This window comes from Pongo pygmaeus, chromosome 3, assembly GCF_028885625.2.
Source record: "Pongo pygmaeus isolate AG05252 chromosome 3, NHGRI_mPonPyg2-v2.0_pri, whole genome shotgun sequence".
Lineage (NCBI taxonomy): Eukaryota > Metazoa > Chordata > Mammalia > Primates > Hominidae > Pongo > Pongo pygmaeus.
Window position 1 is genome coordinate 54,837,736 of NC_072376.2, and position 24,409 is coordinate 54,862,144.

A 24,409-nucleotide genomic window follows, 5' to 3' on the forward strand; every position below is an offset into this window, starting at 1 on the left:
TTAATATCAACAACAATTTCAAACAGTCATACAGGTACTTACCCAAGACAGAGAGGATCTACTAACTTGGCAAAGCAAATTTTTGAATTCACGGCCCACTTTTTAGTAAGTGACAGATTTAGTAGCCGCAATGGGACTGAATTAACATTTTTACTATTTCTTGATACATAAAGTCAGAAAGCATATGAATGTCCACAAAATATTCACTATGAATAAAGTAGAATGTAAATTAGTACTCAAGTGCTCTCAACTCCATTCACACAACAATCCCTTCCTTTCCTTCTAATCCTCCTTTCAAGACCACAGCACAAAATAAATGGTAACCAAATAAAAAATCTCTTAACTGCAGTACTGATTCCTCATTGATAAGCAGAACAAAAAGTCATCAACTATGATGCCCTCGTATGTGCACTGTGTATAAGCTGAGAGTTTATTCAGTTTGTACATCAATTTCATTCAACTGTCAAGCAAAATAACTGCAGGCACCTAAAACATAGTAAATATTCTTCTTCCTTGAATATGCAATTAACATTACACATCATCTTAGAATATCATTCGATAAAAAAGATTTTTGACGATAGCTTCTTCTGCTTTCTCTTTAAGCATAACGTTTATTATTAATTTTACCATTGGTTTTACATTTTCATCAGCAGTTTTTGCTATTGAATGAAACTTTCCATGCTTCTCCTACTTTGTTCTCTTCTATACTACTGGCAACAAAATTAATCAATTTACTGAAAGAAAATTATTTTATGCATGTTATTTTAAAAATCCTTTCTTAGTGTACCAGAATAAAAATACCAATGGCTTTAGAGCAGGGATCCTATGTTCACAGATGTCGCAGGTCAAATGAGTTTCCAACTTTTTCTTTCCAGTTCTCCCCACCTCCATCCCTGCAATGAGAGAGTATCACCACCACCACTATCACCACCACCCCACCAGAACGACATGGTATCTAAGTTCTCCTCTCTTGTAAGGGTGTAAAAGTGTCTCAGATTGTAAAATGATGAGTCACTGGGGTGTGGGCAAAACTAAGGCAGAATGTCTAGGTTACAACCAGGTGTCCAAATCAAAGGGCTATAGTTAACATGCTTGTGGGCCTCACAATGGGAAACAAAAACAAAGCTCAGTAATTAATCCAGATTGATGCAGGCTTCTGGTGCCTAAAAGCAGAAGTGTTTTCTTCTTACTCCTTACTCCTCAGACAAAATCAGGGGCTTTTGAGCCCTTCATTTTCTGCCTCCTTTCTTTCTCTTTTCCTTCTCTGTCTTCTCCTTCCCTTCTTTCATCTTCCTCACCATTTCTTCCCTTCTTCTTTCTTTTCTTCCCTTCCAGAAGGAGCTTAGATTTTTTGTTCATGATTCTGAAATGGATGATTACCCTTACTCATGTGGTCCAGGAGTGGGGAAAATGCTCAGAGTACAGGCCAGAGACTTCACAAGGAAGCAGAAGAAACACACGAATCTACACTTCAAGTAGTAGTTCTGACAGATGTTTATTCCTCTGTTTGGCAAGGCTTTATAACTCAAAATGAACTGGGGAAGAGTGGTAAATGAATTTTCAGTCGAATATAATTCAAATTTTTTGGATATTCATAAACGTACTACCTATTTGCACTTTTCTTTTCCTGCCACATCTGTGAAATCGTGACACTTGCAGCTTTATTTTTCCCTGCATATACAGATTTGCATCTCATATTTACCACTGGAGACCAGTTCACTCTTTGTTTATGATGTTATTTTGGGTTGCACTATTTATGTTACTCTTAAATTCATCACTTTTTATGCTTCAATGAACCCCATTTTAGTCATGAGTTCATTTTTGAGAATTGGGGATATAATGTAGCCCAAGCATGAAAACAAAATTATGAATTTAATAATGTTGACAGTAGCACAAAAATGGCATGAAAATATATTAGGGTGAAACAAACTGTATTCTATTAGTTAAATATTTGCAGACAACCAAGCCAATTTGCTCTTTAAAAGGACATGTAGAACTTTAGAGGACAAAATAATCAGTAATTATATGAGTAATGTGATCTTTATGCAAATAAAAATTAATCTTACATTGCAGATTTGTTCAAGGCTGTGAACAAAATAGTTTCAAGGATTTTTCCTCTTCAAGCTGACAGACAGCTTCCAATAGGGCTACACATCATACTTCAATACTTCTCTGGCTGTCAGAATATCATGTCTCCTCTCACATTTCTTGTCTCTAAATTCATTATACATTATACATATTTTTCACCTTTTTCCTCTGAGACATAATACATGTGCACACATACACACAGACATATACACATATAATAATTCTGAAATAAATTAGAAGGACCCTTGTGTTTTGACCTCTTATCATAATTTAAAACAACTAATAAACAGCACAGGACCATAAAAACTTATCTTGACCTCAGAGTGCTTACTCTAAGAAGCCAGATAAAACACGGCAGTAGTTTTTATTTGTCCACAGTTGACATCTTCTTCACGGAATATGCAATGACTGCATCGTTACCCAAGATGGATGCTGTGTTATCTTAAGAGCACAAAGAAACTGAAGGAAGAAGACTGATGCTACAGGAAAAAAAAAATATTGCTGATTACAACAACAATAATACTGCATATCCATTTAGAAAAATGCCTCTGGAAAGATCCAAAATTCACCTGTCTGACTCACACTCAGTGCTATAGTAATTAATCATAAATGTTTACACATAAAAATTATTTGATGAACTACCTGAATATAAATATTTGGCAAATTAATTTTGTTGCAAAAATAACTGTTTCCTACCTTAGAACCAATACACACATTTGTTCATACTAATTTCAATCTCCTTCTCTGCTTCTATTAGTCTTAGTAAGACTAATACTACCTTTCCCTTCTACTGGTATGTTGTAAAGATCAAATGAAAAAATGTGAAATTAGTTTGAAAGTTGAAAGTAGCTGCATAAATAAAAAGTTTTGACATAAATAAACCTTTGTTCAAATAAATGAATTAAAGATCATATTTGAAAATATAAGAGATCACTCAAATTAATTCATGATAAAAATTAATAATTCATTAAATTAATTATATTTAATCTTAATATTAAAATAAAAGGCTGATTTCTTAGAATAAGCTTAAATATATGTTGAAGAGAGTAATCAGCATCGACATGTAATTACATACAGATTTTTACATTAATACTTGTAATACCTGAGTATGAATACAGTGACTATACATAGATTTTTTTCAGCATGGATTTAACGCATACCAGGAACAGGATCCTATTCTACTTAACAATACTTGTCCTGACTCTCTGCCCATGCTATGTAGTGGAACGCTGACATGGATGCTACTGAAAAATTTACTGTACTAATATTTATAGAAGGCAGAGGGAAGGACAGCATTTACTGAGTCCTTACCGTTTTGGTTTATATTTTATCACTAACTTCATATGTAACATTGGGTGAGACCCTAACTTTATCTAGTAGAGTTTATGGGAGGATGAGTTATATATCTTGAAACTGATTGGTAGAAAGGGGTAAACATGCTGCAGGAATTACCTTTATAGCAGGAATGGTGAGGCAAGCCCTGTGTTGCTGCCTATGAAAAGTTAGCAATGCCAATAGTTACCACACTCACCAGCAGACAATTCCTAAGCAAAACTTGATTTCCATTGTTTGAAGACACCCCATTCTCAGTTATAAGGTTTTTAATGTGTTTGGTTTTATCCATTTGGGCCTGCTACAAATTATGAACTTTCTAACATCTCTTTTGTGTTTGACACAACTAAGAATTCTCAGTTCCATTATGATGTTAAAATGATGTCATCTGTGTTAAAAGTCAGTCATTATGATAACTATGCTTCTTACATCTGAGAAGAGGGACATATTTCAAACTTTCTGGCTATCATTTTGAAGAACTACAGGATTCCTAAGGCAGTCAGTCCAAATAATAAATGATCTGAAAAGGTAGGATATTTTATCAAACTTTAAAAAATAGCATAAAAGGAAAACAAAAGGGGTGCTGTTATTGTGACAACTGAAAAAATATAGACTCTGACAAATGTAGACTCTCCTAAAAGGATAAATTATATAGATATTTTTAAATACTCATCATATTTCTTTGTATGTATAGTTTTAAGTAACATGGTACTGTTAAGGCCATAGCTAGACATATGCAGCTATGATTACTTTTGTCACTTAATACTTGGCAGAGTACTTTAAAATCATTCACTAGCGTCCTTCACAATAGAAGCCAATATAAGGAGATGAAGACACTGAGTTGCATGTTGCCAAATACCGCACTGGAGGTCAGCTTTAGAACCCAGTGATCTCTTCTTGACATAAAGTCTGATTGAAAGACATGTAGACTGAAAAATAATGAGAGATGTAGAGACACAGAAAAATTGTTTAAATATGTAAATGTGGTTATAAGAAAGCAATAAGTCAAAGGTTAAAATAAAAACTAACGAACATATATGAAACTAAAAGTTTGAGAAGACAAGTTTTGACTTTGCCTTGAATAAGTTACTGAATTTCCTCAGACCAAACTTAATCTAAAGGGAGAAAATCAGCATAAATTATGCCTAAGAAAGAGTCCTCGAAACATAGAAGACAGCATGATAATATAGAAAGATAATAGATTTTAAAGTCATTATTGCCCAGAGTTTAATCTGAAATTCACCACCTATTGGGTGGTGAAGCAAAGGCAACTATATAATTTCATGAGCCTAAATTAACTCTTAAAATAATAATTATCTACCTTTCAGGACCGTGATGGAGATTATATGAAATAATGAAAATTAAGTACTTGGCACAGACCTGGCATGTAATAAACACCACAACTTATTTTCTTTTTACCTATTCTTCTGTATTAATCTAACATTCTATGAATTATAGGAGCCAGATTACCCAGGTTATAATCTAAATTATTGTCTCTAGTAGCTACGTGAATCTATGCTAGTAACTATGTTTCTTCATGTGTAAAATTAAGGTTCAAATATGTAATGTGAGAACGCAGTCACTTAAAGAGCTATACTCATGGGCTGGGAAAAACTAACAATGGTATCTAGAGAGTTTCTGCTTTTTGGCATGCAGTATTATTGCATCTTCATAACAATACCGGGAGATATTTATTTCACAAGTGAGAAAAGGCAGCGAGGGTAAGTAACTTCGCCAAGGTAAGCCAACTGGTAAGTCACAGAACAGCAAAGTCAATGCAGATATGCTGTTAGTAAGAAGAAAGGACTATTTGTTCTTAAAACAAGAACTATGAAGAGAAGGGTGAAGAATAACAGGTTCCTTGAGCAATTATTTAAATGGTGCTCATTAGCATAAAAGAAAACTCACTAAGCTGATGAGAAGTAATAGCAAATAAGTAAACAAATAACAATTATAAAATAATTACTAAATACAAGTTGGCATTTTAATGCATATGTCTAACTGTACTTTTCCTGTTATCATAAAACTGACAGAAAAAGAAACAAATTCTATGTTAATTCATTATATATTCTCATGGGCTTCAGCTGTAGATTGAAAGAACCATGCCAGTTGCTCTAACTCCAGACAGAGAACGAAGAAATCCTCTACGAGCCCCATGGGTTTACAGAAGTCTATCAATCACTCTGTCAGTCTTCCGGATCATAATTCAAGTTGCCTTCCCCAATTTTGTTGGATATATCAGATCTACTCCAGCTCCATAGGTAATTTTTCTCCCTAATGGGTTTGGAATTTGTTCTTTATTATCTTTCAGCTAATGTGCCGCTCAAAGTTTTTGAAAATGGTAGTAAAAATGTCAGTCATTAGTTCTCTGTGCGTGTGTCTGTATGCATATATAATTTGTATGTGTGTGTATAATGTGTGTGTGCATATATGTAAGTATATATAATTCACAAACAGTTGTCTTACTATCATGGCACAGGGAATTTAAAGGTATAGATAGAACAGTTATTTAGTACTGCTTACGTTAGTTGTGAATATCATGGTTTCTTATGTTTATCTTAACATAATTGTTTTATATACGTATTTATCTATTTTAAGGGTCTTTACAAATAGGAAAAAATAAGTCTATAGGGTTTCATATTGATGTAGACATTTGGCAGCTATCTAGGCATTTGATCAATGAAGACTAACAGACCAAAAAATTGAGCTGAACATTTACCAAAATTCAATCAGCAAAACAGATAAACATGTTGAAAAAGTAAAATTAACTCTTGGATATATTTGCAAATGAAATTTATTATTTCATTCAACAAACCTATATTATGCATGTGTGTAAGGCCTTGGATTGGCATGGATATGCATACAAAGCAGACTCAGTCCTGTCCTTAAGTAAGAACAGTAAAAAAGGTAAAGAAATATGTTAAGTGTAATAGTAGAGGCATACATAGGCGCATAAGATATGAAGCCATGATGAGACTGCAAGATTCAGGAAGACTTTGAAAAATTGAAAAATGTGAGAATTAAACAGAATATTAAAGATTAGGAAGACTCCCAAAGTGCTGGGATTACAGGCGTAAACTGGTAGATCACCTGAGGTCAGGAGTTCAAGACCAGCTTGACCAAAATGCTGAAACCCCGTATCTACTAAAAATACAAAAATTAGCTGGGTGTGGTGTCAGGCACTTGTAATCCCAGCTACTCGAGAGGCTGAGGCAGGAGAATGGCTTGAACCTGGGAGGCAGAGGTTGCAGTGAGCCAAGATCGCACCATTTGCACTCCACTCTGGGCGACAGAGCGAGCAAGACTCTTTCTTTTCTTTTTTTTTTTTTCTTTTATTTATTTATTTATTTATTTATTATTATTTTTTTAAATTATTATTATTATTATACTTTAGGTTTTATGGTACATGTGCGCAATGTGCAGGTAAGTTACATATGTACACATGTGCCATGCTGGTGCGCTGCACCCACTAACTCGTCATCTAGCATTAGGTATATCTCCCAATGCTATCCCTCCCCCCTCCCCCCACCCCACAACAGTCCCTGAAGTGTGATGTTCCCCTTCCTGTGTCCATGTGTTCTCACTATTCAATTCCCACCTATGAGTGAGAATATGCGGTGTTTGGTTTTTTGTTCTTGCGATAGTTTACTGAGAATGATGATTTCCAATTTCATCCATGTCCCTACAAAGGACATGAACTCATCATTTTTTATGGCTGCACAGTATTCCATGGTGTATATGTGCCACATTTTCTTAATCCAGTCTATCATTGTTGGACATTTGGGTTGGTTCCAAGTCTTTGCTATTGTGAATAATGCCGCAATAAACATACGTGTGCATGTGTCTTTATAGCAGCATGATTTATAGTCCTTTGGGTATACACCCAGTAATGGGATGGCTGGGTCAAATGGTATTTCTAGTTCTAGATCCCTGAGGAATCGCCACACTGACTTCCACAAGGGTTGAACTAGTTTACAGTCCCACCAACAGGGTAAAAGTGTTCCTATTTCTCCACATCCTCTCCAGCACCTGTTGTTTCCTGACTTTTTAATGATTGCCATTCCAACTGGTGTGAGATGGTATCTCATTGTGGTTTTGATTTGCATTTCTCTGATGGCCAGTGATGGTGAGCATTTTTTCATGTGTTTTTTGGCTGCATAAATGTCTTCTTTTGAGAAGTGTCTGTTCATGTCCTTCGCTCACTTTTTGATGGGGTTGTTTGTTTTTTTCTTGTAAATTTGTTGGAGTTCATTGTAGATTCTGGATATTCGCCCTTTGTCAGATGAGTAGGTTGCGAAAATTTTCCCCCATTTTGTAGGTTGCCTGTTCACTCTGATGGTAGTTTCCTTTGCTGTGCAGAAGCTCTTTAGTTTAATTAGATCCCATTTGTCAATTTTGGCTTTTGTTGCCATTGCTTTTGGTGTTTTAGACATGAAGTCCTTGCCCATGCCTATGTCCTGAATGGTAATGCCTAGGTTTTCTTCTAGGGTTTTTATGGTTTTAGGTCTAACATTTAAGTCTTTAATCCATCTTGAATTGATTTTTGTATAAGGTGTAAGGAAGGGATCCAGTTTCAGCTTTCTCCATATGGCTAGCCAGTTTTCCCAGCACCATTTATTAAATAGGGAATCCTTTCCCCATTTCTTGTTTTTGTCAGGATTGTCAAAGATCAGATAGTTGTAGATATGTGGCATTATTTCTGAGGGCTCTGTTCTGTTCCATTGATCTATATCTCTGTTTTGGTACCAGTACCATGCTGTTTTGGTTACTGTAGCCTTGTAGTATAGTTTGAAGTCAGGTGGTGTGATGCCTCCAGCTTTGTTCTTTTGGCTTAGGATTGACTTGGTGATGCGGGCTCTTTTTTGGTTCCATATGAACTTTAAAGTAGTTTTTTCCAATTCTGTGAAGAAAGTCATTGGTAGCTTGATGGGGATGGCATTGAATCTGTAAATTACCTTGGGAAGGATGGCCATTTTCATGATATTGATTCTTCCTACCCATGAGCATGGAATGTTCTTCCATTTGTTTGTATCCTCTTTTATTTCCTTGAGCAGTGGTTTGTAGTTCTCCTTGAAGAGGTCCTTCAGGTCCCTTGTAAGTTGGATTCCTGGGTATTTTATTCTCTTTGAAGCAATTGTGAATGGGAGTTCACTCATGATTTGGCTCTCTGTTTGTCTGTTGTTGGTGTATAAGAATGCTTGTGATTTTTGTACATTGATTTTGTATCCTGAGACTTTGCTGAAGTTGCTTATCAGCTTAAGGAGATTTTGGGCTGAGACAATGGGGTTTTCTAGATATACAATCATGTCATCTGCAAACAGGGACAATTTGACTTCCTCTTTTCCTAATTGAATACCCTTGATTTCCTTCTCCTGCCTAATTGCCCTGGCCAGGACTTCCAACACTATGTTGAATAGAAGTGGTGAGAGAGGGCATCCCTGTCTTGTGCCAGTTTTCAAAGGGAATGCTTCCAGTTTTTGCCCATTCAATATGATATTGGCTGTGGGTTTGTCATAGATAGCTCTTATTATTTTGAGATACGTCCCATCAATACCTAATTTATTGAGAGTTTTTAGCATGAAGAGTTGTTGAATTTTGTCAAAGGCCTTTTCTGCGTGTATTGAGATAATCATGTGGTTTTTGTCTTTGGTTCTGTTTATATGCTGGATTACATTTATTGATTTGCATATATTGAACCAGCCTTGCATCCCAGGGATGAAGCCCACTTGATCATGGTGGATAAGCTTTTTGACGTGCTGCTGGATTCTGTTTGCCAGTATTTTATCGAGGATTTTTGCATCAATGTTCATCAAGGATATTGGTCTAAAATTCCCTTTTTTGGTTGAGTCTCTGCCAGGCTTTGGTATCAGGATGATGCTGGCCTCATAAAATGAGTTAGGGAGGATTCCCTCTTTTTCTATTGATTGGAATAGTTTCAGAAGGAATGGTACCAGTTCCTCCTTGTACCTCTGGTAGAATTTGGCTGTGAACCCATCTGGTCCTGGACTTTTTTTGGTTGGTAAGCTATTGATTATTGCCACAATTTCAGCTCCTGTTATTGGTCTATTCAGAGATTCAACTTCTTCCTGGTTTAGTCTTGAGAGGGTGTATGTGTTGAGGAATTTATCAATTTCTTCTAGATTTTCTAGTTTATTTGCGTAGAGGTGTTTGTAATATTCTCTGATGGTAGTTTGTATTTCTGTGGGATCGGTGGTGATATCCCCTTTATCATTTTTTATTGCATCTATTTGATTCTTCTCTCTTTTTTTCTTTATTAATCTTGCTAGCTGTCTATCAATTTTGTTGATCCTTTCAAAAAACCAGCTCCTGGATTCGTTAATTTTTTGAAGGGTTTTTTGTGTCTCTATTTCCTTCAGTTCTGCTCTGATTTTAGTTATTTCTTGCCTTCTGCTAGCTTTTGAATGTGTTTGCTCTTGCTTTTCTAGTTCTTTTAATTGTGATGTTAGGGTGTCAATTTTGGATCTTTCCTGCTTTCTCTTGTGGGCATTTAGTGCTATAAATTTCCCTCTACACACTGCTTTGAATGCATCCCAGAGATTCTGGTATGTTGTGTTGCGAGCAAGACTCTTTCTCAAAAAAAAAAAAAAAAAAAAAAGATTAGTAAGTGTTACAGATAGAAGAGTCATAAGTGGAAAAAAAAATCATAGTTTTTGGGAGGTCCATAAGCTTTTTAAATATTTCCCACTACAATTTCACTTTCATGGGGAGTAGTACTCCTCATCATTTTGGTTACCATTGCATGCCAAGTACCTAGAACAGTGCCTGATACATAGTAAATGTTGGTTGAATGAATGATTGAATTAATAATTAAATTACAAAATGCAAGTCAGACAAGAGAAACATGAGTTTGGATTAGGATTAGATCACAGAGTATCTTTAACTGTTCCTTAGTGACACTTTTTATCTACTTTGCCTCCTTTAGTCTCCTCTCAGCTCTAGGAAATCTAATGATAGCATGGTATGTTATAATCAACACTTCAATTCACATTTCCCTCTAGACTTTGGCCTCATAATGTGAAATTTTCTTGATGCAGTTTCCCATCACAACTTTCTTTGTGTCCACTTACCATATTTTTGAAGATAGGAACTGATTTAATTTGCCTCATATTCTTCATGGAAGAAAATCTTTCTAGATATAATTTTCAGTTAGCCATAGCTAGCTGGAAAGACCATGGCTTATGCCCATTGGGGTTAAAAGCATTGTGTTCGTATCTCAGTTCTGACATGGCCCAGGCTTACAAGTATGAAATAATTATCTAATATGCCTAAGTCATAGGTTTGACTAAAGCTTAAAGTAAATAATGTATGCAAAAAATCTTGTAAATTTTAAGGCAGAAAACAAATATAAACAATTATCAATTTATTAGAGTCTATATGGTCTTGAAACCAAGAAATTAAATAATACAATAATTTCACATATTATCATTGCTATTTTTGCAAATCATGGATAAGAATTTTTGGCAGTTTTAAAATCACATCACATAGGCATCTCTCTTTTCCATCTATATTAAAATTGGCATTAAACTAAAACCACAGTGATATCAAAGATTATGATTTACTCTCAAATAACTCTTAATATGTTTGTTCCTTAATCTCAAATTCGGAAAGAATAGCATCCTTTGATCACTATATAAACTTTTTTTCAGTTAATCCTTATAATAACTAATGCTGGAAGGCAATAATCATCATCATTCGTACTTTACATAATGAAGCAATTGTGAAACTTGCACAAGGTCAAATGCACTATCCCTGGCTTCATAATCTTTGGGCATTTTAGCATATAGTGCCTCCTCTCTCCCCTATGTTGCTTAGGTAATGAATCTGAGACAAAGTTATTGAAAAGACGTACTTGTCATTATAATATAATCAAAATAAATATATAATAACTACTCTCTTTATTCTGTACCAAAATAGAAAAAAAAATATTTGTTCTATGAGCAAGGTGGATAATTTTTTTTTCTTGAAGCAGAGTCTTCCTCTTGTTGCCCAGGCTGGAGTGCAATGGCAGGATCTCGTCTCACTGCAACCTCTGCCTCCCAGGTTAAAGCAGTTCTCCTGCCTCAGCCTCCCAAGTAGCTGGGATTACACACATATGCCACCATGCCTGGCTAATTTTGTATTTTTCGTAGAGGCAGGGTTTCACCATGTTGGTCAGGCTGATCTCGAACTCCTGACCTCAAGTAGGTCCACCCATCTTGGGCGCCCAAAGTGCTGGGGTTACAGGCGTGAGCCACCGTGCCCAGTGTGAGGTGGATAATTGTTATGTGGATTATGCTTAATTTGTTAGTCTCATACTACTAATTTACATGTTTATTATTTTATGTGCATATATGTCATGTATTGCACTTATATGTATGTACAGTTACATGTGTATACACAACTTATATGTATGTGCATAAATGTGTGTGTGTCTGTGTATTATACATATAATATATCCATATGAGCACATGTATATGTACTTACACTTACTTAACCTCCATCTCCTTCCTTCACTCTACATATGAAAAGTTCTGTTTTTTTTCTCATTTTAAAATAAAATGACAAGTCATTTTATTACTTATATTAAGTTTACTTCTTCCTGATGTTATGTATGTTATTAAAATGAAAAATGGCCTTTTAAATCAGATACACAGCAAATTAGATGTAATAAACATATTAACAATAATTAACGTAATTTTTGTGGACACATCCTTCTGAAGAGAACAGCTGTAGTGGTCTGGCACAATGAGTAAGGCAGGACATTATGAAAAGGGTGCTTGAGATCTACACGTAATCTGAGGTTTGTGATACTATCAGAAAGGAAGTCTAGTAGCTAAGTTACCATGGCTTCCTACAGAAATGAAGTCACAAACTCTCAAAATCATCATGTTGAGTGATTAACATATATGAGATTTCATGAATTTTCCTGTGTGTTTTAAGACAAATGCTATTATACTATATATACTATGTATTGTTTACTATTTGTAGATGTAATAACACCCAGTTAAAATGATTGCTTGTATTATTTTAAATTACATTTAATAATGACCTTATTTATTTCCTTTTCTTTAGAGATGATCAGTGTGCTTTTTTCCTATTTTTAAAGACAACAAAGTGGAAAACTGGTAGATATTATAAGGACACCCTAAAAAGTACATTGTTACTATGACAATAAAAAGGAGAGCAAATGTCCAGACTCTTCTTGGTAAAATTCCATTTTCCTGTTTGAAATATTTTAGTTCCCTGCATTACGTGTAAGCAAATATTCTTCATGTAACATTTTCAACTGAATTAAATATTTCCATTCAATTTACATGCATTAAACAAATACCTACTGTGTTCTTGGTAATTCAGGATAAAAAGATGGCTAAAATATCTCATCTAGTCTCCACCACATTGTAGCCTATGGAAAAATTTAGGAACTGATAAACAGCACAAAGTACAAAGTACCATGATAGAAACTGGCACAGGACACAAAACACCTAATGCTCCTGTTCCTCCTCCCTCATGTCCTCTTCCTCCAACTTATTTTATTTTTTAGGTATAGTGATACAGATACATTAGAGAAAGGGCCTTAGAGGAAATCCAGGACTTAAGGATCCTCCAGGAATATAAGTTAAAGCCATTGAGAAATATAGATGACTTGAATTATGTAAAATGAAGTAAATATGCCATGATTCCAAAGTTATGTAATCTTTCTTATAGAAGTTATATAATAATAAAGATGTTATTTGATTATTTATTGCTATACAATAATATTATCACAAATTTAGCAGCTTAAAACAGCACACATTAATTATCTCTCAGTTTCTGTGGATCTGGAGTCCAGGCATGCTTTATTTATCTGGGCCCTCTGCCATGCTGCAAATTGTCAGCCAGGACTGGATTCTCATCTGGAGGTTCAACTGGGTAAAAATCTGCTTCCTCTCTTATGTGGTTGTTAGCACATTTAGTTCCATGTAGTTATAAGACTGAGAGGTTCAGTGTTTTGCTGGCTGTTGGCTGGGGCAGACTTTACCTCCTAGAGGATACCAGTAGTTCTTTACCATGTGAGATTCCCCTGTATAGCCATTTGCATTCTCACAGACAGCAAGGGAGAGAGAGAGGCCAACAGACAGGCACTTTGGGCTTATGTAAAATAATCACATGCACATAATCACACACATCCTACCACCTTTTGCGTATCTAGTTGGTTAGGAGCAAGTCATGGTTCCCATCCACGTTCCAGAGGAAGGGTGCCTATATAACATATAACACTGTATGTTAGGCATCATAATACCACCTTCATAGTTGCTCTGCTACATTATTATCAATAGAAAAGATGTAAGTTCCACCACAACAGCTTGGAGCCATGGTCTAAACTAATAAAAAATTAAGACGTTGTATTAGATTTAATAGTGCTAAACCTCCTGTCATCAGGTACATCATCTTTATTAGAAAAATAGTGAAAATAAATGTGGAAGTAATCATTAGAGCTCTCCAGAGACAGAAGACTAATAGAAAATGTGCATGCACACACACACATATATATGAGAGAGAGTTTTATTTTAAGAAATTTAAAAAATTGGCTCACATTGATTGTGAAGTCTGGCAAGTCTAAAATCTGCAGGCTGGGCCAGCAGCCTGGAGACCCAAGAAAGAACTGATGTTCCAGTTAAAGTCCAAAAGCAGTTTGCTGGCAGAATTCCCTCTTGCTCTTGCTCAGTGGAGGTCAATCGTTTGTTCTATTCAAGCCTTCAACTGATTGAATTAGGTCTGTTTACATTATGGAAGGCAATCTGCTTTATGCAAAGTCCACTGACTAAAATGGAAATCTTACATTTAACATGAGTAACATCCAGAATAACATTTTAGCAAATATCTGAGCAGTATGGCTCAGCCAGATTGATGCATAAAGTTATCTATCACAATGTTTTTAAGATTTTTAATAAACATTACCTGTAACATATTTGTACTTCAATGTGTTAGGCACTAATTTCTTTATAAATATCAATTCATAACACCTTCTGAAGTAAATATATTTATTACAAATTCTATTTCCTAGATAAGGACATTAAAGGACCCAGAATTTAAGTAATTTGCCTTTCATTCCACCTGTGAATGGTGAAGACAGGCTATTTGGTTCCAGAATCTTGCCCTTAACTAGTAATCTGTGCTACCTATTGTCATGCATGGTGTTTGCAAAAATACATACAATGAACTACAGTTTATTTTTGGCAAAGGAAGCCTTTAGATCTTTAAAAGTACTAGCAGAATGATCATATATAATCACATGAAATCCTAGTACAATTTTGGAAACTCTTGTTTGATAAGTTTCTTTTTCCTTTAGAAGAACATAAGCTTTAGTATAATAAATAAAAATAGTAAGCCATGTAATTAAATCACTAATTCCTCAATGACTATATCTCCTATACTGTAAAGTAATTACCAGACTCATTAGCACACAGTTGATAATCAGGAAATACTTGTTGTTTGAGAACCACTCAGATGTATACAAACACACACACATACATATATACTACATATCTCTTAAGTCACTTCACAAAGCTTTGGAGATTGCTAATCGAAATATATGTATAAAGAAGGAAAACTCAATTTGAATAATGGCAGATTAGGTAATTTAGATCAATGTTCCCACTGAAGCCAACCTTCAAAAGTGGAAAATAAAGAAATGTATCTCTCTAAGATTTCAAAGAACTAACAAGAATGATAAATAATAACAAAAGCTAAAATCCAAAAGAAGTTGAAAACTAGAAAAGGTGAGTCTGTCAGATGAGATCACTTCTATCCAAGGGCCATTTAAAGATCCAAAAGAGATGACTAGAAGACAGAAGAAAATTTTTGACATGTAAATCCAAAAGACGCAATTTAATACTAACCAATGGTAATAACATAGTTATGTCTATAATAGTTAATATGCAATCCTCTACTTAGGAGTGTGTCGCCAAAGTTTGGAACACTGAGAGTAAAAGTAAGCTGGAAGTAAATTAACTCTTCCCTAAATTCATCCTGGGTGATTTGATTCATTAACAAACCTCAAGCCCTAAATTTAGGCAATCCTTTATGTCTTATTTTTTAAAAATATTCAATAGACAAAGATTGTGTATATTCAGGTATATAATGTGAAGATTTGAAATACTTATACATCGTTTAATGATTACCACCACTGAATTAACTAACACATCCATCACAACCCATGCTATATATTACATCCACTGAACTCATTGATCTTATAATTTGAAGTTTGTACCCTTTGACCAACATCACTCCATTCCTCCCAACCCCTAGTCCCTGCCCTTGGTAACTGTTCTATTTTATGCTTCTGAGAGTTTGACTTTTTTAGATTCCACATGTAAGTGAGATCATATGGTATTTATCTTTCTGCCTCTGGCTTATTTTACTTGCATAATGCCCTCCAGGTCTGTGTATCTTGTCACAAATGATAGGATTTCCTTCTTTTTTATGGTTAAGTAATATTCCACTGGATAAGTTTTATATATATATAATATTTATGAAATATATATAATATATATGAGATATATATAATATTTATGAAATATATATTATATATGAGATATATATAATATTTATGAAATATATAATATATGAGATATATATATTTATGAAATATATATAATATATATGAGATATATATATCACATTTTTCTTTTTTTTTAATTATACTTTAAGTTTTAGGGTACATGTGCACAACGTGCAGGTTAGTTACATATGTATACATGTGCCATGTTGGTGTGCTGTACCAATTAACTCATCATTTAACATTAGGTATATCTCCTAATGCTATCCCTCTCCCCTCCCCCCACCCCACAACAGGCCCCAGTGTGTGATGTTCCTCTTCCTATGTCCATGTGTTCTCATTGTTCAATTCCCACCTATGAATGAGAACCTGCGGTGTTTGGTTTTTTTGTCCTTGCGATAGTTTGCTGAGAATGATGGTTTCCAGCTTCATCCATGTCCCTACAAAGGACATGAACTCATCATTTTTTATGGCTGCATAGTATTCCATGGTGTATATGTGCCACATTTTCTTAATCCAGTCTATCATTGTTGGACATTTGGCTTGGTTCCAAGACTTTGCTATTGTATATATCACATTTTTCTTATCCATTCATTCATATGGACACTTAGATTGTTTCCATATCTTGGCTATTATGAATAACACTGCAATGAACATGGGCATGCAGGTATCTCTTTGAGATACTGGTTTTATTTCCTTTAGATATATACCAGGAAGTGGGACTGCTGTATCCTATAGAATTTCTATTTTTAATTTTTTGAGGAACCTCGATACCGTGTTTTGTAATGGCTATACTTATTTACATTTCCACCAACAGGGCGGAAGGGTTCCCTTTTCTCTGCACTGTCACCAACACTTATCACCTCTTGTCTTTTTCATAATAACTATCCTAAATGATGGAAGATGTATTACTTTGGTTTTTATTTGCATTTCTCTGATGATTATTTAAGTACATTTCTACTAACATTCTGATCATGATCACATAAGTGATCTCCAAGGGGTTCCAGACTTTCCCTACAGCTCTTTCCTTCTGAGCTCTTACCAGAATGACTCTTAACAAACAAGGCTTTTCCTAGCCTGCTCTCCCAAATTACTTCAGCCTCTATTTATTACCCAGTTTCAAAGCCACTACCATTTTCTTTGGTTATTTGTTACAGTAACAGCACCACTTCTCGGCACCAATTTTCAGTCTTAGTCTGTTTTGTGCCGCTATAACATAATACCAGAGACTGGGTTATTTGTGAAGAAAATAAATGTATTTCTCACAATTCTAGAGGCTGAAAAGTCCAATATAAATATGCTGGCATCTGTCAAGGGTCTTCTTATTGCACCATTCCATAGTGGAAGGCAGAAAGGTGAGAGAGGCAAGAGTAGGGGAGGGAAATCAGGAAAAAAACTCACTTTTATAGTCAATCTACTCCTCTAATAACATTAATCTATTCATGAGGGCAAATCCCTCATGATCTATACACTTTCTATTAGTCCCCACCTCTCAATATTTTTAAGAGGTGCACTGGGGATTACGTTTCCAACATACAAACTTTAGGAGACACACTGATACTGCAGCTCATGGTTTACAAATATTTTCCTCATTCCATAAGTTGCTTTTTCATTTTGTTGACTGTTTCTTTTGATGTGTAGAAGCTTTTTAGTTTGATGTAGTCCTACCTGTGTTTGTTTGCCTGTGCTTTTGGTGTCGTATCCCAAAAATTATTGCCAAAACCAATATCAGGGAACTTTTCCCTATGTTTCTTCTCAAAATTTTATGGTTTCAGATCTTACATTTAATTCCTTAATCCATTTTGTGTTAATTTTTATATATGATATAAGACAAGGGTCCAATTTCATTCTTTTGTATGTGGATATCCAATTTTTATAATACCATTTATGAAAGAGCATTTCCTCTCCCCATTGTGTATTCTTGGTGTCCTTGTCAAAGATGAGTTAATTGATCATATATGTGTGGTTTATATTTGAACTCTCTATTCCATGGGCCTATATGCCTGTCTTTCTCTCAGTATTATATTATTTTGATTACCATAGCTTTGCAATGTAGTTTGAAATCAGGTAGCGCAATACCTCCACCTTTGTTCATTCTCAAGATTGCTCTTATTATTTGGTGTATTTTGTGATTCCATATAAATTTTAGAATTTTTTTTCCGTGAAAAATGCCACTGGTATTTGGATTGGGATTGCAATTAATCTGTAGGCTGTTTTGGATAGTATGGATGTTTTAAGACTATTAATATTTCCAGTCCACTCACACAGAATATCTTTTCATTTAGTTGTGTCTTTCCCCAATTTTCTTATAATTTCCAAAAGCAGAGTTCTTTGCTTTTCTTGTTTTAATTATTCCTAAATATTTTATTCTTTTTCATGCTACTATAAATGAGATTATTTTCTCAACTTCTCTTTGATATAGCTAGTTGTTAGTGTCTAAAAATGCAACTGATTTTTGTGTGTTGATTTTGTATCCTGCAGCTTTACTGAATTCATTTATTAGTTCTAACAATTTTTGTCAAAGTCTTTAGGATTTTCTTTGTATAAGATCATTTCATTTGCAAACAGACAGTGATAACTTCTTCCTTTCTGATTTTGGTGCCTTTATTTCTTTTTCTTGCCTAATTTCTCTGGTTAGAACTATGTTGAATAGAAGTATTAAGAGTGGGTACCCTTGCCTTTTTCCTGATCTAAGAAAAAAATGTTTCAAATTTTCACCATTGAGTATGATGTTAGGTGTAGCCTTGTCACATGTGGCCTTTATTTTGTTGAAGTACATTGCTTCTATATTTCATTTGTTAAAAATTTTCAGCAGGAAAATATGTTGAGTTTTGCCAAAAGCTTTTCTGCATCTATTAAGATGATCACAGCCAGGACGAAGGTCAGTAGGCCTATCACCCAAAGCACAAGTGAATGTAACTGATGTCTTGGTAGATGGTTCTGTTAGCAGAATCAAGGACAAATGAGTCTTCAGGGGGACAAGGATATTTTCTGGGTCTACAGCCAGGACGGTGCTCAGAAAGTCTACCACCTAGGCATGAGTCTGCCCCCTCAAAATGGCTCTCCTAGGTCTCAGGATCCACCAAGGTTTCACAACCTCCTTCCTGAATCCCAAAACTCCCACAGAGGAACTTTTGTCTATGGATGATTGTGAAATAATTGTTACTCTGGGAAGAATCAACCAGGAGACTTTCTATTCTGCCATCTTGCTGATGTCACCTTCTAGATGATCCCATATTTCTAGTGGTTCAGTCTATGGAAACATAAAATTTTCTCTAGAGGAAGAAAGTGTCATCCAATACCTGGAATTATTTCTACAATCTTCAAACTCCCTCATTAGCATGTAATACAGGTAACCAGAAACATTAAAACATGACAGGATCAATGAGAAACAGCAGAAACAAGAAATAACTGAAGCAGATATACTAGTATTCCAGAGATTAGAACTACCAGACATAGAACATTTAAAAACAACTATGCATTTCCTTTATGGAAAAAAGCTAAATATAAAACTTTTAGCAAGAAACTAAAACTATTAAAAATTGCAGTGTATATTTAAAAAAAATCAGTAAAACATTAGAGCAGCTAAAAAATAATCTGATTAAAGAAATTTATGGTCAGGTTCAACCAAGGCTAGAATAAAGAAAAATATTTGAGAATAGTTGAAGGATAAAAAAAGTCGAAGAGAATTTGAGAACAGAAATATAGATTAAAAATGTATGTAAAAAGAAGCATAAATATATACAGATGCACACAAATAATTACAAGTAAAACTGGGGAAATCTGAATAATGTCAGTTGATTTTATTAATGCCAATACTTTGTGATAATGTACGATAGTCCTGTAAAGTGTTACCATTGGAAAAACCAAGCAAAGTGTACCAAAAAAAATTTGTTGCATTATTTTGTACAACAGCTTTTGAAATTACATCTTAATTTTAAAAATGTAAATTAAAATTGAAATTAAAATTTTTAATTTTAAGTTAAAAATTTTAAATGATAAATAAAATGAAAGAAATTAATTGTAAATAATGTAAATAGGAAGAAAAAAAGACAAGGTACAAGACATAGAAGATACAGACAAAATATAAGACATATGTTTAAGAATCCAGAAAGAGAAGAGAGAGAAAGAATGGAAAAGAAGCAGCATTTGAATCTATAAATGTTGAGAATTTTCAAAAGGCATTGAAATCCACAGACTAATATTTTCCCAAAAACTTCAAACTCAATAAATTGCAACAATCACAAGTTTATTCCAAGATGTATCAAAGTAGACCTGCAGAAATATATATACAAAGAGAAAAATCTTAAAACATGGTTGCCTGGGATAGTGGGATAGAAATAGATTACATTCAAAAGAACACCAGTGAGACTGATAGCTAATATATTAATAAAAACATAGAAGCCAGAAGATAGTCTAATGAGTACTCCAAGGTAGAAAAATAACTTGGAACTAAAATTTTATGTTCAGTATGTTTTTCTTCAAGGAAAGTTTGAAAATATGTTTTTATAAAATAAAAGCAGACTTCCAGCAGTAGTCTTACACAAAAGAAAGTACAAGAGGAAACTTTTAAGGCAGAAGAAAAATAATCTGATAAGACATACAAGAATACATACTTAAAGACTCTACTTATATAAGTAAAAATGTAATTAAAAGCAATTAACAAATTACCATACAAATCATAATATTCATTAAATATCAGGATATTAGGTATATCCTGGAATGGAAGGGAGCGACTATCAATAAGACTGGTTATGCAGGGGGTTGTTAGTGGACTTACAATGTTGCCATTTTTGTCTTCATAGGTGGTTATAAGTGTTTAATACTAATTGATTATTCAGACAGCTGTTTTGTATAATTTTTCTTATGCATGTTATACTTCACAATAAAAAAACTAAAACACATGAAGTATAAGATAGTTAAAATAATAGGTCACATATACTTAGAAAAGTAAAAAAATAATAAGAAAATAATAATTCTTTCGGTTAAGAGTTACACACACAATAATGTTGTCTAGTCAATCAATACAGTTGCTAGAATGGGCTTTCAAATACAACTTTAAGCTTCCTAAGGACAAAGTTAAAAAGAGAAATACAATATTTAACACTATATATAATATCTGTGCGATAAATACTAACTTAATTTGGTAGAAGTAGTAAGGCTGTAAAAGAAATATTTCTTATATATTCTCAATGTATAGACAATGTACAGGATGAAGTATTTACACAACAGTTAATTAAATATAATGATTTCACCTTAATGTAGGCACATAGCATAATGCAGTTGAAATCTCATAAACACTTACACTGAGGTTTATGACATATTAGAAAAAAATGTGTCAAATAGTACAATGAGATTGAGTACTAATAGAGAAACCCACAGTGAAGTATGAGACTATAAAAGCAAATGAATACTAAATAGGAGAGTATGAAATGAGATCCTCATGAGTTTAGACTTTAGAGCGTAATAAGGTGATTCTCAATGTGTGTGTGTGTGTGTGTGTGAGAGAGAGAGAGAGGAGTGAGAGACAGACATTGTGTACATGTGTGGAGGGTAGTGAGTGGGGAGAAACATGAAGGAGAAATAACAGGCATATTCCCAATTTAGGAACTTTCCAAAGCATAAAGGTATGCTTAATAAAGAAGTACTATTTTTCCAAAAACAAACACTGTAGGAAGTAACAAAATATTCTTTTTTTTTTTTTTTTTTTTTTGAGATGGAGTCTTGCTCTGTCACCCAGGCTGGAATGCAATGGCGCCATCTCTCCTCACTGCAACCTCCACCTCCCGGTTCAAATGATTCTCCCGCCTCAGCCTCCCAAGTAGCTGGGACTACAGGCACATGCTACCACACTCAGCTAATTTTTTTATTTTAAGTAAAGATGGGGTTTCCCCACGTTGGCCAGAATGGTCTCCATCTCTTGACCTCATAATCCGCCCACCTCAGCCTCCCAAAGTGTAGAGATTACAAGTGTGAGCCACTGAGCCCGGCCATGAAAAATATTCTCAATTAGTAAGGCTATATACAATGTAGTGTGAAAAATTATTGTGGGATATAATCAAGCTGTAAGTAAATATCAAATATGTTTAAAAATGAATGTAATTATCGTAGTGATCTTTTTAAAACCTGCATGAAACCATAGTAGTTCACTGCTTAAAACCCACAGTTACCAGTAAGAACTTGTAACACGGCTCAAAATCCCTTAAGATCTAGCCCTTGCCTACCTCTAAAGCCCCACCCTGTGCTGTTCTTTCCCTTTCTCCATATGCAATTCTTCTGACCTAATATGACCTCTTTGAATATTTGTTCTTGCTGTAAAACCCCTTGTATATGCTTTTTTTCTCAGCTGGAAACATCTTCCAAGCTTCAGGTCTCATTTTAAAATCGTTGTGAATCTCCAACCTCTTCTTAACCTCTACCACCACCACTGCCACCACCACTCCCCCACCAGACCAGCTCAGGTACACTATGCAATTTCACTTAATCTCATCTTCAATAAATTTATGTCATATTATAATTAAACATTTTTGTGATTTGTAAGCTCTGTTAAGAAAAAAAAATTCTCCTTTGCTTATCCTAAAAATCTCAGTTCCTATCACAGGACTTGACATATAACAGGAGCAAAACAAATATTTGTTGTAGGAATAAGTATTTTTGTTTTTAGACAGGGTCTCACTCTGTTGCCCAGGCTGGAGTACAGTGGTGTGATCTCAGCTCACTGCAACCTTTGCCTCCTGGGTTCAAGCGATTCTCATGCCTCTGTCTCCCAAGTAGCTGGGATGAGAGGTGCACGCCACCATGCCTGGCTCAATTTTTTGTATTTTTAGTAGAGACAGGGTTTCACCATGTTGACCAGGCTGGTCTTGAACTCCTGAACTCAAATGATCCGCCCACCTTGGCCTCCCAAAGTGCTGGGATTACAGGCATAAGCCACTGCACTCAGTTTAGGAATAAGTATTCTTAAGCTGTTATTGTAATGATGAAATGGAAAGATAATTGAAAAAAAAAAGTCTGGAGACAACAAGAAGAGGTAAAGAGACTTTTAGTGAATACAAATGAATATAAATAATAAAGCCAGAAGAATGATGCAAAGAAAGCATAAAGGAAAAGGAAAATAAATCTCACTAAATTGTTCAGGAAAAATGTCACTGTGTAAGTGGTATGTTAAGTAAATCTAAAGGAATGTGAAAGGCAGGCTTAAATTGTAAAAAATAGAAGCAAGGGATGTTACTGTGGTAGACAGAATAAAGGCCCCCTCTCCAAGGTGTCTAGGTTCTAATCTCCAGAAGTTATAAATTGGTTACCTTACATGGCAAAAGGGAGTTTGCATATGTGATTGAATTAAAGGTCTGGAGATTAGGAGATTAATATGGATTATCATGGTTGAACCAGTGTAATCACAAGGGACCTTATTAAGAGGCAGGCAAGAGGATCAAAGTCAGATAAAGGAGATATAACAATGAAAGTGGAGGTTGGAGTGATGCACATGAAAGGTGGAGAAAAGGGCCACATGCCAAGAAATGCAGAAAGCCTCTAGAAGCTAAGAAAAGCAAGGAAATATATCCTTCTTCTGGAGCCTCCAGAAGGAATGGGGGGAACTTCCTCAACTTGATAAAGAGTATCTACAAAAAAAACAAAAAATCAAAACAGCCTCAACAACAACAAAAAACCCTACAACTAACATCACACTTAATTATGACAAACTAAGGAATTTTTCCCTAAGATCAGGAAAAAAAAGGCACGGATATGCTTCTCACATCTCCTATTCAACATCATAGTGGAAGTCCTAGCTAATGCAATAAGACAAGAAAAGGTAAAGACATACAGAAGGAAGGAATGAAAGAAAACTGTCTTCATTCAGAGATGATATGATTGTCTATTATAGATAATACACAGAGCTTCTAAAAGATAAAATGGGAGAAAATTTAGGTAAACTTGAGTTTAGCAATGAGATTTTAGATACAACATCAAAAGCAGGATTCATGAAAGAAAAAATCAATAAGCTGGACTGTACTAAAATTTAAAACTACTCTGAGAAGAACACTGTTAAGGAAATAAAAACATGAGTTACAGACTGGGAGAAAATATTTGCAAAACATATCTGATAAAAGACTTGTACATAAAATATGCATGAACTTTTAAAACAACAATAGGAAAAGAAACAATCCAATTAAATCTAGGCGAAAGATCTGAGCAGTCACCTCAGCAGACAGTATACACAGATGGAAAATTAACATATGAAAAGATGCTCAACATCATATGTCATTAGGAAATTGTGAATTAAAACAATGTCATGCACTACATACCTATTAGGGTGACTAAAATCTAAATTCCTGAAAACAACAAATGTAGATAAATATGTGGACAAGCAGGAACTCCCAGTCATTGCTGGTGGGAATGCAAATGGTACAACTGCTTTTGAAGAGTTTGGCAGTTTTTTCAAAGCTAAAT

The 24,409-nt window shown here is 34.6% G+C and overlaps 1 long non-coding RNA gene across 4 annotated transcripts in view; it reads left to right on the forward strand.

Annotated features, from left to right (window-relative positions):
• Positions 1-3,812: 3,812 nt before the first annotated feature.
• Positions 3,813-24,409, forward strand: part of LOC129035598 (uncharacterized) — a 163,814-nt gene continuing 143,217 nt past the window's right edge. The window contains exons 1-3 of one of the 4 annotated variants that reach the window (XR_008502242.1): positions 3,814-3,948; positions 5,505-5,681; positions 22,305-22,419. This is a non-coding gene — a long non-coding RNA (uncharacterized LOC129035598). Of the gene's footprint in view, positions 3,949-5,504; positions 5,682-12,492; positions 12,618-22,304; positions 22,420-24,409 lie in introns of those variants that run through there. The other 3 variants (XR_008502243.1, XR_008502245.2, XR_008502244.1) reach the window with 3 other exon arrangements.